Genomic DNA, 14,095 nt, shown 5'->3' on the forward strand with positions numbered 1-14,095 from the left:
CGGCACGTGGACCGGCGCGGGCAGCGGCGCGGGGATACCGGGTGCTGCTATTCCTCCGGGTCGGGAAGAAGCGCCGAGCGCTGCTTTGACAGGAGGCGATCGCCGCGGCGCCCGGCAGCAGAAGCGCGCGCGCGCACACAGATACAAACACACACACACCCACCCCTCGCCAAGGTAAAGGCCGTGCTCATGCCGTCTCCATTGTAGTCGCGTGTGCTCCTACCTCTCCATCCCTCTGCATGGCATACTAGTATGCACGGGTAAGCAAGGCGCTGGGCGAAGCAGCCGAGGAGCCGGCGGAGGGGGCTGCTCCGGCCATCAGGTGCATCATCCTTCGCGCTCATGCTCAAAATCCCGGCTCCTGAAGACTTTCTCCTGCAAATCGCACATCCTTCAGGGGAGATGCGCGCAGTCGGCGGGGTCCCCATTCATCCATACGGCTGCTTTTGCTGCGGCCGCTGTTTCGGCTTTAAAGCATCCCTCCCCCTTTTGTTGGTTTGTTTGCTTGTTTGCTTGCTTTCCAGTCTCTTATGCAGTCGAGCGTGCCGCGGGGGGGGGGGGGGCAGCGGATCTTGCAAGCCACCCAACTCATGCGAAAAGTCACTCCGAGGAGTTGGCCGACTTTAGCCACGGGGCTGGAGTTGCGCTTGGGAGAGGGGGGGGGGGTCTGCTGGCATTGCTTTTGTGAGGAGCTGTGGCTTGCAAGGGCGAGCGGCTTTGCTTTTGCAAGCCTGGCGTGGTAGGGCCGGTAGCGCTACTGCTGTTGCTGCTGCTTTTCCCCGGGGCAGAGGGAGCCTCGCTCTTTCCCCGCCCCCTTTCTGTGCCAGCAGCGCAAGGGTCTAGCTAGAATAAAGTTTGCATCAGGTTCGGGTGGCAGTGCCCTGCCAGGCTCCGGCGACTTTTGGACAGCAGGGAGGTTGTGCATCTGGTTTCGGAATGAATCTCGATAACCTTTCAAAGTGTTTAAATGATGTTGCATGTTTCGAAAGTGGAGAGGTGCTGCAGGAGCGAGTCCATTCGCGCGTAAAAGTCTTTCCAGGCTTCTAGTCCTCGTGCTTTTCCGTTAGTGCGTTTAAAATTTGGGACGAGTTCAGAAGCGGTGCTGTTTAGAAGTTTGGCTGTTGGCTCAAGAGCAGGTGGCTCCTTTTCACCATGACAGCAGATGGCTGCTGCTGCTGTTGTTTTTATTATTATATCTCTCCCTAAATAACGATGACGATGATCCAATTTTGCATTGGTGCATCTCTTTGCGCGCCCCCCAAATGTGGGTTTGCAAATGGCCAGGGGTGCTTAATGGGCAGTGAAGCAGCCGGAATCCATCAAAATGATAAAAGAGTTAACCCGAGAGGGAAGGGTCACGGGCTGAGAAGAATTGTGGCGAGTGGCATTTTTAGCTGCCATCAGCAAAACCAGTATTGTGTGCATGTGAGCTCACTTTTGGCAGCTTACGGGGAGGAAAGTTGCAATTTCTGCTTAAGGGCGAGGGGGAGTAGAGGCAATAAAAATGCAGCCGGATGAAGCTGTTGCCCTGCCTTGTGCGCACTGGAGCTCATACTATATGTTGTGCTGGTGAAAGCGGTAGTGTGATCGATTTTTATTTTTATTTTTTGCAGCAGAGCTACATCCGAGAACGGGCTAAAAGGAGATTTGGAGACTTTAGCTCTTTTGCTGGGTTTTAGATAATCTTGTGTGACAAATGTCTCTGTTTCCCCCAGTGCCTGTGCTATGCTTCTGAGCATCAGGACAGAAGTGGGAAGCGTGGCCCCTGCAGTTAAGAAGTATCCGAGAGGAAGTTTTTAAATGAAGCTTTAAACAGGATTAAATGGCTTGTGTAAGTGCTGAATGCTGCTAAAGTGCCTGGGAAGCCATAAAATAGCCAGCCAAAAACAAAGTAAAAATAATTGTTAACAAGAAAGCGAAAGCTTTGCAAGGACTTAGGTAATGAACACATAACAATTGATGATACGATGCAGTAATTATTTTCGTATTTACACCATTAACGATTGTAATTTAACGTTAATGCCTTGGTATTTTATTCCTTCTCATTTGCAGACAAAAGCACATCTGAGACATCATCAGGGAGTAATTTGATATTCTAAAGTCATGAATAGAAAACACTAAACTATGCTCAGAAGTCTGACAACATAAAGCGGGAAACAAAATAACCTCATTTGCTCTTTATTATCTGTCTTTTATAATTCTGTTTACTATCGTTTGCATAAATGAATAGCTAAATTGTATGTTAACCCCATTTCTGTGGATAAAAGAATCCTTGATGCACACAGATTTGTTGGAGAACTAATAGGCTCTTCCTTGGAAAGTCAAGCAAAAAGCCCCAGTTTTAGATTAGGTTGAACATTTTATGGAATGAAATTCAGCCAGAATGCAAATTTGATCTACCCTGCAGCAGCTATGTGTCCAATTTTGATCAGCTTCTGATTGAAATTAAATCAGGAACTTCACATCCTTCTGGCCTTTATCTGTTCACTTTGCAAAAGGAAAATGGAGTTTTATTGCCAAAGCTTGTATTTAACATCATTATCTACCTTTTGGATATAGGTCTTGAATGTGTTGCTTTAGATAATGGTTTTGTGTGTGTGAGGGTGAGAGGGATAAAATACTACTGCTTTAAACTCCTGGCTGCTATTTAATAAATTAAAAGTAAGGAAAGTGGGTACGATGTTTGTTTTATGTGCTGAAGAGTTATGGGGGAAAGAAAAAGGGAAACCACTCCACAATCTTTAATGTAATCAGATTGAAACAGTCCTTTGCGTTTATTGATTATGGTGGATGGCAAATCTACAAAAACTGTATACAAATTTTCGGGTTTATCTCCTCACATCTCTTTGCACTTCCCCCATAAAAGTTGGCAGTAGTACCTTTTCCAAGAACACTATCTGCTGATGCAAAGATGTAAGCTTTTCACTTCCACAGAGCTATGTTTGAAGAAGAATGCATGTGACCGTGTTTAGATAAATTACCAGGGACCAATTTTTGTTGTTCGTGGTACAGGCTGCAGTCTGTTAAACAGCTAAAGAGGTCGAACAAAAGTTGGGTAAGGACTGCACCTGTGTTCCTGTGCATAACACCTGTGTCCATCTGTAGAGATAAGTGGTCCCATTGGTGGTGTCAGGAAAGGACTTTGAGGCAGAAATCCAGGGCCCCAGTCAGCAGCAGTTTGGTAAGGGCCCCCCAATGCAGTATGTTTCCCCTTAAAGAGGAGTATATCACCAGAAGGCCATAAGTCCAGAGCCTAAAATTGCAGCATTAGTGGTCCCACGTTAGAAATTTGCGCTCTTTGCTGCAATTGGAAACTCTTCTGTCACATCCTGGGCTAGTTAGTTGTTTCAGGGCTCCAGCTCATTCCCCACTGTGTCCACTACTATCTCTGTCTGTCTCTCTCTCAGTTTCTCTCTGGACTCGGCTATAGAGCGACAAATAAAACGTTTCAAGTGTGCTGTAAAGTGCAATATGCAAATGTGACACTAGATGGTGATGGTGAGCTATGGCAAATTCAATATATTTTTCAAAACGTTTTTTTAAAAAAAGCATTTTCACAGCATTTTTATATGTGTGTAGATTCCACCTCTCTCCCTCTGTGTGTGTGTGTGTGAGCGCGCGCATGTGTACGTGGTACGGCTCAGTGATATCTGGTTTTCAACACTGCGATATATCACCAGCTAAACATCACAATATATCAGTATATCACAATGTCTGAAATAAGGCTGGAACTATGTAGAAGCGAACAGTAGGGCTGGGTTAGAAAAATCAATGTACTGCCTTCAGGATCCACAACAGTGATGGGTTTATCCTAAGTAGTACAAGGACTGGCTGAAAAGTTCTCTGCCTAAAAGTTTGATCATTTTTCTGGCACAGTTTGAGGTTCACATCCGTGATCTGTATTGGTGCCATCAGAGTAGTAGCTGGGGGGGTCGGGGGACACTGGGCACCACACTGAGAGGGGTGGCACTTACCATGCCTGAGCCAAGCCACTCCTGGGAGTGATGTGGTGACTTGGGCGCCTGCAGTTGCGGGTCCTGTTGTGAATGTGATTGCATTGATAATGGCAAGGAAGGCAACAGTGCTTCTTGATACCAGCTGCTGGAAGCTACAGGAGGGGAGAGTCTTGTGCTTGAATCCTGCTTATGTGTTTTTCACAGCCGTCTGCTTGGCTACTGTGAGAACAGGAGACTCTCCTTGCATTCTTAAGGGAAGATGATGGCTTTGTTTTCACTGCAAAGGGCTGGTGAAAAAGGAAAGGCACCCCATTTCCCAAAGCAACCAGCCCCACCAACTACATTTCCCATGGTGCTCTTGATTTTGGTTTGGTTCTAATGGTGCTCTTGACTTTGTTCTTATATCACTTATTACTTGACTCTCAGGCGCTCTGATATAAGTGACAGCATAGAACCTTGATATGTCTTTAAACGTACTAGTCCAAATTTAATAACCCCTCTTTGGCAAATGATTCCATAAGTCTGTTGTAAGCGCCAAAGTATGGAGTGTACTTTGCTGTAACATTAAAATCCATTAGAGTATAAATGCACTTTATAAAAGAGGCATAAACAAGAATCATTGTTTTTCTTGTTTTCCAGAAAAGATCAATCGAAACTGGGCATTAGCTACAGATCATACATCTTTTCTTCTTAATGGGTTAAATACATGAAGTTGCATTTGTCCTGTATTTGGACTTGATGTCCTTTTTCATAGAATCATAGAATTGTACTTGGAAGGGACCCCAAGGGTTATCTAGTCCAGCCCCCTGCAATGCAGGAATCTAAACAGGATCATACATGGCAGATGGACATCCAACCTCTGCTTAAAACCCTCCAAGGAAGGAGAGGCCACCACCTCTCATGGGAATCTATCCCACTGTCGAACAGCACTTACTGGCATAAAGTTCTTCCTGATGTTTTTGCTGATTAAGGCTGAGATCCTGGACACACAAGAAAATCAGCTCAGTTGGACTTACTTCAGAGTAAATATGCATAGGACTGCACTGTAAAAATACTATCCATGCAGCATCCTAAAGAGATGTGTATAGAAAATCATTGCACTGTCTTCAGGATCCATGACAGTGATGGGTCTATGCTAAGCAGTACAAGGACTGACTGAACCTTATTTGCATTAACGACACATCTCTAAGACACAAATGGGGCAGGTCCTTATATGAGAGATGTTGTCTGCAGACTCAGCCTTGACAGCACACTCTGAGGAAGCGCTACAGAGACTCATGAACCGTTTTGCCCAAGCCTTCAGGGCGTTCATTCTTACCATCAGCCTGGCAGGGATCAGGACATCGCCAGCATTCCACACATCAGCATTGGTGATCATACACTTGAGGTGGTAAGACAATTTTGTCTACCTAAGTTCCACCATAACCAGCAGCCTCTCCATTGATGCTGAGCTGGACAAGCATATTGGCAAGGCAGCTATGGCAATGACTCGCCTCTCCAAAAGAGTATGGGAGAATGTGATGCTAATGTCCAATACCAAGATGAAGTTCTACCAGGCTTGAGCATGCTGCTTTATGGTAGTGGGCAACTTAGACCAGCCAGGAGCGACGCCTCAAAGCCTTCTGCATGTGCTGTGTCAGAAAGACTTTGGGCATCACATGGCAGGACAGAGTCTGAAACAAAGATGTGCTCTCTCTTGCCCGCATTCCCAGCATGTTCACACTCCTGCCTCAGTGACGTCTTGCTTGGTCATGTGCACAGAATGGAAGAAGGTGGGATCTCCGATGACAAGCTCTATGGGGAGATGGCTTCAAGCACCGGGCCCGTTGGCAGACCAACTCTGTGTTACAAAGATGTCTGCAAACATGACATGAAGGCTGGCAACATCAACCCCAATGTGTTGAGTCAGGTTGTGCATCCATAGCAGTGACCAGAGGATGAATGACTGCTGGGAGGAGCACAGAAAGAAGAAACACCATGGTGCATCTGCAGCAGCACAACCAGACGCGCTCATTTGGCCCAGCTGCAACAAAACGTGTGTCTCCTGTATTGGTCTTTACAGCAATGGAGGGCCTGTAACCTTCCAACAGTTTGACTGCTTCACCCATGAAGGCGCACTATTGTCTCCCAAGACAGACAGATACCAACAGCAACAACATATCCATCCAACTGTAAAGGAAAGGATGGTTGTATTTGCATTAATTTCAGAAGTTTCAATGTTACCTTTTCTTGCTGGTAAGCTACCCCTATATTATTATCTAATATAATGGCATTGGAAGCAAGAATACAGGGCTGAACCATATTTGCATCAAGGATACAAGTAAGGGCTCTTAAATAATAGGAAACAGTTTTGTGGCAGTTTTGGATCTTCTGAAGAAGTTTCCATAGAAACGGTAAGGCACATGAGAAGCTGCCATTGATCCAGCATTGGCTACAGTGAGTGGCAGCAACTCTCCTGGGCTTCGTACACAGTTCTTTTTTCAAGCTGTATGGTTGGAAGAGATTGAAGATGCAGGGACTGTACCTGGCACCTGTTGCATGTGGGTCTGTAAAGGAATCACACTTTTAATTAAATCTTACATTTAATATTTTTGGAAATGAAGTGTTTCAAGGTGGTGTGCTTCTGTTCGGCCCTGCCCTCTGTTAGGATACTCCATGCCATTTCCCCTCCCCTGTGGTTTTTCCTCTCTCTCCCACCAAGCAGTCAGTTAGTGGTCTGTGTCTACTGGCATGCTAAGTGTAGGTTTGGGTGATATATCAATATATCATCCCAAACCAGCTTAAAGTCCATATCTTTATAACGGGTTCATAATTTTTGACCTGGCAATATCATGAATTGTGTGTGTGTGTGTGTGTGTGTGTGTGTGTGTGTTTTCCAAAAATCATGACATCGGAAAAATTTGAAGCCAGCCAGTGCCTCTACATAGCTCCATCCTTATTTCAGACATTGTGATAAATCGGTACATTGAGATGTTTAGCTGGTGATATATCATGACGTTGAAAACCAGATATTGCCCAGGCCTAATGCTGAGTCCTCATTGGACTGTTTTGGAAGGGGTTTCACTTGCCTCTGAATATTTCGTTGGCATTTCCACAATATACCATTTGAGTTCCCCCAAGCCTGCCAGTATTTTCTACTTGCATGTAGATGGGGTGCTGTTTTGGATACACAAAGGCCAGCACTTGAAAACTGAGTTCACATTTAGTATATATGATGATCGCCAGATAATGAAATTATGCTCACATATTTGGTCATAATTTTTGCTTTACCTAATGGCCGTGTATCCGCAAAAAAACTGCTTCATGAAGAGAGGTAGATTTGGACCCAGGATTAGTAGGAGTACATTATGTATGTGGTTAGGTTCCTTGCTTATACAGCTTAACGGACATCTGCACAGGTGCAGGATCAGTGCTAATATATACACAAGTGTCTCAATACTTTCGGCTTTTATACTTGTATTTCCCCACAACTTTTGCAGCCCAGGATACTTTTAAATAAAAGAGCATTTACTAAATCTGAAATTTCAAAAGGCAGTAAATAAGTTTTCACAAGACAGAAAGGGCAAGAGACAAAGTGATTTATAGTACTTTGGTGATTGACTGTGTAATTTTACTGCCAAGCATCAAGGTCACACAAACAAGAGAGGAACAAGAAATTCACAGTAATTCTATGGTTGCCTTCACTCAGGTTACTGTTGCTGATACTACAGAACTTCCATTTCTGAAAATAAGCACTGGCAGGGGTGGTCAGGGGTCCCAAAGCAGAGGTATTTCATACTATCTCGTACCCGATCCTTTTGACTGGAATGAACTTGGAACCTTTTCCACAGAAAGCATGCATTCCTTCTAATACTGGCTTGCATTTTTTTCCATTGTCAGGAGAATTTCACTGGACTTCTTGCTTGTGATACGTGTCCCATCGACATGATTTGTTCAGAGCTAATTACTTTGAAAACATGGTGTTGCAGTGCATCTCCTATCTCAGGCTTGTTTTGCCTTAAGTGATCTCTCTAGGGATGGTGATCCAGGATAGCGTTGCAAATCAGAGTGCAAGACACTTAGCCACAGCATAGGCTAATAAACACCTTTCCTTGGATGCAGGGCTTAGGGAAGAAAATTGGGATCAAAAGACTATATGTGTATTCTGTACGTTTTAATCAAGCATAGTACCAATTAAAAAGAAACCATGGGCATCTTTATTTGTATCCGAAACAAATAATAATAATAATCCAAAATTGAATAGTATAAATAAACCTAATACAGTACCAACAAACTGAACAAATGCAGCTCATGAAATATCGCAGAGCACATAAAAATGCTGATAAACTGAACAGTCAAAATAACAAGCTATAACAAAACCCAAACAGGTTTTGACTGTGGTCTTCCTTAGTGGTCTCATGAAAGCTGCTTGGCAAAGCAAGTTATAACTCAACAGATAATAAACCAAATGTTATCATGAGCAAATCGCAAAGTAGCATCACCAGTTAGAGCTATAAATGATAACACTCAATGGGCCTTTGAGTGCACCATATAAGTGAATAATATAGTGTTCAATCTAATGGCTACACATGGTATAATCCGGCTAGTGAGCCTTCAAATCGTGCGGCCTTGAACTGTCATGAGAGGTAAGAACAGTCCAAGGCCTCATGATCTGAAGACTCACTAGCCAGATTATTTTTAAAAACCTGCCTTGGTCAGAACACCAACATTTAATGTTCCAACAATCATGGTCATATCAACCACCAAAAAAGAAGGTACAGACTATATGCATAAATACAAAATTAAAACACAATATCAATATATCTATATCTGTATCTGTATATGTTTATCTAGCTATCTAATCTAGCTATATTAAAATACAAACATACAAATAGCTTTTTATATTTCATTCCCAGTTAAATGTTTACAGTCCACCCTATTATCCTCAATGAACATTTTCAGTTTTTGGACAGAAGCTGCAGATCTTTCAACTTTGTCACAAATTTGTCAAAACCGCACAGCAAATATGTGATTTTCACTTGATCATCCACATCAGGTATCTTACATACAACATTTATACCTCGTGTGCCACTACAGTGGTACTTATGGTTACAAACACTTCTAGTTACGAAGCAGGAGGCCCCATTAGCTAAAACGCGCCTCAGGATAAGAATGGTTTCAGTTTAAGAACGGACCTCCGGAACGAAATAAGTTCGTAACCAGAGGTACCACTGTACATAAGATACATGGATTTTTGTATCTTATATGTATTTCGTAAACACGCACACACATTTCATTATATCTTTTCTTTGTCAATTTTTTTTCCTTTTTATATTACAGTACTTGGATTCAGGATGTGTCATTGGGTCACCTGTAGTGACTAGAAATAGTCAGAGCCATTGGCGGAGGAAGAGGAGTGCAGGGGGAGTGCATCGCCCCCGGCAGCGCGATCCTGGTGGGGTGCCATCGCAGCTGCCCCCCGGCCCGTGTTGGGTGTCACGCCGCCTCAGGCTGTGAACATACCCCCAGGACACACGTCACGCCCCTGCGGGCGGTGCGGTGCCCCCCAGGACGTGCGCCATGCCCCTGTGGGTGGTGCGCCATATACCCGGGATGCGTGCCAGCCCCGCCCCTGCCTGCTCTCTGCCCCCCAATGGCAGAGCATGAAGCTACGCCACTGGTCAGAGCCTCTGATATTGAGGCATTCCTCCCTAACTTGACTGAAAAATGAAATCTATTGTCTATGATCAGTTCAAACAGACTGGACTTGTGCCAGTTATTGAACCAACGTTTTCATACCAAAACCCTCTGTTGTTTGTACTCTACTTGTGCTGTTCAAGACTAACAATGACCCAGAGTCAGAGGATTGTCTTTGCTCTGGACATAGTCCTTTGAAGGAACTCCTATTATCTTCTGTTGCCCTGAGGTTGTCATAGGAAGCAGACCCGCAACTAGTTGTTTGCATTTGCTGCCTTTTGGAAAATAGATTGAAATCTGTTTTTGCTAGAGTTTGTTTGAGGGTGCGTGTCTTATTGTATATGATCTGTTGGTGAGTAATTTTTTTTAAAAGGACAATGTGTTAATGTTCAAATTCAACTTAATGTTTTGCATGTTTCTGTACAGCAAAAAATAAAATAAAAATTTGACCTGCATGCTAGCAAGCCCTGATCAAATTAAAGGCCAGGCTGTAGAAGTGTGAAAAGAGAGAGGATGCAGATATTCAGAACAATTTCCAACCTTCAGGAACCCTACACTTAAAATTGCTTCACTATTTGTGACTATGCACTGCTGTGAGCAGTTCTTCCAAATGCTGTCTCTGGCAAAACAACAACAACAACCCACCTTTCTGCAAGACCAGCAGACCAGAATGTAGAAAGCCAGCTGCAAGCAGTGTTTTTGTACTTTGCAACTTATGCACCTTTAACTCATGTGCTTTCAAAAGCTTTACATACTTAGCAAAAAGATTTTAAACAATAGGAAAGGGAGCGGATGTCCAGGGGGGAAAAAAATCTTTAGCAATTTCACCTGCCATTGAACCTGGTTGGTTTTTGACTACATGTGACTTTGGCTTTAGGTGCTATCTCTGGAATGTAAACCTAGCATAAGTTTGAGAGTTGCAAGTTGTACTGTACTCAGATAGTACTCAGCCATCATGTCTAGTAACTACTGATAGCCTTATTTGCCATAAATTGGTTTAATTTCCTTAAAATAGTCTTAAGTTTGTGGCCATTACTACAAAATGAAGCATCTCAGGGATAGAGAAGGACAGAGGCAGCCTGGGGTCTGGATGGTGAGCCACCTGCCCAGTTGATGCTTGATGGCATTGGGCCAAGGCCAGCCTCATCACCGTGCCACCTCCAGACTGGTGCCTGCTCCCCACTTTCTGCCCTGCCCATCATTAGTGGCAGGTCTGCAGATTCAAGAGTGGCTATACCATTCTGTCACCCACCACTGCTTACTTGTGGTTAGGATTTTGCCTTCACCTTCTTTCTAAACTAAAAATGTCAAGAGTTGTAACTTTTCCCCATAGGGTAGTTCCTCCAGCCCCTTCAAGACCTTCTGCCGCTGAAGCCACCCTGGTTACTCTTAAGCAATTCTGGTTCTTCTTGGCAGTCCTCACAGAATTCTAGCCCAATGGTTGCCATTAATTTGATTTGAACTGATTTTATAATAAAATGATTTTAGAATGTTGTATCATTTTACTGTTGTTAGCCGCTCTGAGCCTGGCTTCGGCTGGGGGGGGGCGGGATATAAATAAAATTTTATTTTTATTTTTTATTATTCTTCCGCGAGACTCCTATTTCTATATCCTTTCTAATTTTACATTTGATAGTGCCTTCTATCAGTTTTCCTAAAATAGTTTGCTGAGCTCATTGTCCTGCTTTCAATGTATGATACATTCATAAAATAGATTTTATTATAAAATGAAACACATACTGGTTAATTAGAGTTTTTCCCCTCCCCCCATATACCCAGTTGTTGAATTTGTACTGTCCTCCTTACATTTCCAGGACATAATTACTGTACAAATAAAGGGAACACGTTACAAATTAACTCATTCAAACTCAGTGCCTCCTTTAGCCATTTTCATGGGACAGGAGATGATTACTAGGAGTTTGTTTTTACTATGATTCTATATGACGATGGAGGCTGGGAATGTCAACCACATTGTTGTTTTGTTCTTTAACTTCCTTCCTCTTTTTCTAGGTGGAAGTCATGTCAAGCGCCATCTTCCCAGCTCCTTTCCCTCTCTTTTTCAGTTGCTATGGTGCAATGAGAGGTAAGCTAAGCTTTAAAATATTTCTAAAAGAAGAATCAAGTTATGGACCTGGTGGACATGTAACATTCTGGATTATGTTGCCATGGTTAAGCAATCAGGAGCTGGCCTTGCATGCTGACTCCTCTTCTTTTGGAGCCTAAATGGTCCCCACTCTCTCTAAAAAGGGCATTTGGCACTGTCATTAAACATAATTAAGGCCAACCAAGGTTCCTCCTTAAGAAGGTACTAGAATTTGATGCTAATTTGTATCCAGGGCTTTTTTCCAGGGGGTACTCAAGAGTATGAAATACTGGCACCTCTCTTTTTTTGTTAAAAAGTGTGACACTTACTGTAACAACTTCATGGTGAGTACTGGCACCTATTTTTCTAAACAAAAGCACTGTTTGTGTCTATGTAGAATTAACCATGGCTAAAGTTTTATGTTGGTGTAATGGTTAACACAATTAAGGAGCAGGGTGGTGGTGGAATTAATGCTATGGAAGGGAGGTTTGGAAGTATGTAATTTCATGGCTTTCTCCGACTTGCTTAACCATGGTTAGGTTATGTGAACCAGCCGGTACTCTGCTGTATGCAACACTGCTTGAGATTTTTTAGCTATGTTAAGCAACAGTATAGAGATGTTCTTCAAGTGAGCAATTGTAAGAGTATTCTCAGCAATTGAACTGAGGAGTACAATTGTCAGTGACATGAAATTCTGCTATCTGTTGCATGAGGGAAGGAGGATTTGCCTAGGAACAATTCATTGGCTATGACAGTGGTGCGCATTAAGCATTTCTTAATACTGAGCTGTGCCTGGCTTAATGTCAAAGGTGAGAAGAAGCACAAGGGCTCAAATTTCCCTCGAAGTCATTTTGTCTAAGAATCAAGGTACACACTCAAGTAATTGTGTGAAAATAATGAACATGCTTATTTTTCCCCCCCCAAATCATAACTGGATTATGCTGGTGGGGGAGGACACCTAAATAGGATCGGGATGAATATCATTTCCCTAATACTATCAGTCATGGGAGGACAGGTCCTATATGTGTGCAGTTTGACCTTAAGAAGCCCTTTCCTAACATGTTGGAGCTTGGTTCGAATATGCAGGAGTGGTGGAAAATATAAACTGATGTACTCGGCCACTGTTGCAGTGGTAGGGAATCTGTGGCTATTTGGCTCTTGTTGGAGTTTGCCCACAACAGTCTCAACAAGCATGGCCAGTAGTTCAGGATGACCCCTTTGCTACTGTTTTAAAATTCAGATAAGTCCTGGTTTTGTCCACAGTTATGCTTGAGAGTGAGTCTTTTGGAGATGGAAGGACCATATAATTTTTATTTGATTGGCTGCATTCTCAGATCCACATTGCACTGCCCTAATTCTTTTTCTTGTGGCGTACAAAGATACGCAGACCGCCAGATGTATCCCTTTCTCTCTCACCTTGTCTCATCTTGTGTGTTTTCCTTCCACCAGCTTCTTGACAAGCTTACATGGAAAGATCTGTATTTGGTCTCTTGCAATATAGCACAGGGAACCCGAGTTTTCCCTCTCAGAGATAGGATTCCTAAGTGTGAATTCATACATTACATTATTCACACGATCACTTTGATAACTCGAATGTGTGGAAGTGCTGTCAACAGTGTGTCAGGTGAGAAGTCATTAGTCACAATTACCTCTTATCACTCCCAGGCCTTTATCTGTTCTGCATGTCAGGCATCATGCAACATGTGATGACAGTTGCAAACTGAACTTTTGAACTCGCCTCCAGTTTGCCGTTGTGGCATGTCCAGCACCCCCAAAGCACTTAGCCTTCCTGCTGCATCTGTCGTTGTATCCTATAAATTACTGTAACAACTAGCTGAAGAAGCATATCTCATGTCTATTAGGTCCCTCCCTCAAAGTGTGACTTGGAAAACGCAAAAGAGTGCCTTTGACCACAAACTTTTCAGCTTATTCAATAAGCCTATGATTATTTAGTCAAAACAAACCAGTAGATTTTTGAAGTGGGTAAAATGGCTGAGAAACTGCCCTTGTTGATTTTGTAGATGTTGATTTCTTAGTATAAAAAAGTTGGCTTCAGTTCTAAACTATTTAAATGTTGTGAACCCTTTATTTATTTATTTATTTTAAAAATCATCTTATTTGGAAATGGCAGTCAGGCAACCTTTTGGAATTTCCAGCTCTCCCCAAACTGATAAATTGTGTGACCTGGGGAAATTTTAAGATTAGATTAGAGGTACATTTATTGGAGGGGACGCGGGTAGCGCTGTGGGTAAAACCTCAGCGCCTAGGACTTGCCGATCGCATGGTCGGCGGTTCGAATCCCCGCGGCGGGGTGAGCTCCCGTTGTTCGGTCGCAGCTCCTGCCCACCTAGCAGTTCGAAAGCACCCTTAACTGCAAGTA

The 14,095-nt window shown here is 43.3% G+C and overlaps 1 protein-coding gene across 8 annotated transcripts in view; it reads left to right on the forward strand.

Annotated features, from left to right (window-relative positions):
• RARB (retinoic acid receptor beta) overlaps positions 1-14,095 on the forward strand; it is a 352,738-nt gene that overhangs the window by 10,410 nt on the left and 328,233 nt on the right. For 6 of the 8 annotated variants that reach the window (XM_080974915.1, XM_080974916.1, XM_080974924.1 and 3 more), the window contains exon 3: positions 11,643-11,715. The gene's annotated coding sequence lies outside the window, so the exon portion shown is untranslated. Of the gene's footprint in view, positions 1-49; positions 261-11,642; positions 11,716-14,095 lie in introns of those variants that run through there. The other 2 variants (XM_080974922.1, XM_080974919.1) reach the window with 2 other exon arrangements.

Source organism: Podarcis pityusensis (assembly GCF_964106645.2).
Source record: "Podarcis pityusensis genome assembly, chromosome: 12".
Taxonomy (NCBI): Eukaryota; Metazoa; Chordata; class Lepidosauria; order Squamata; family Lacertidae; genus Podarcis; species Podarcis pityusensis.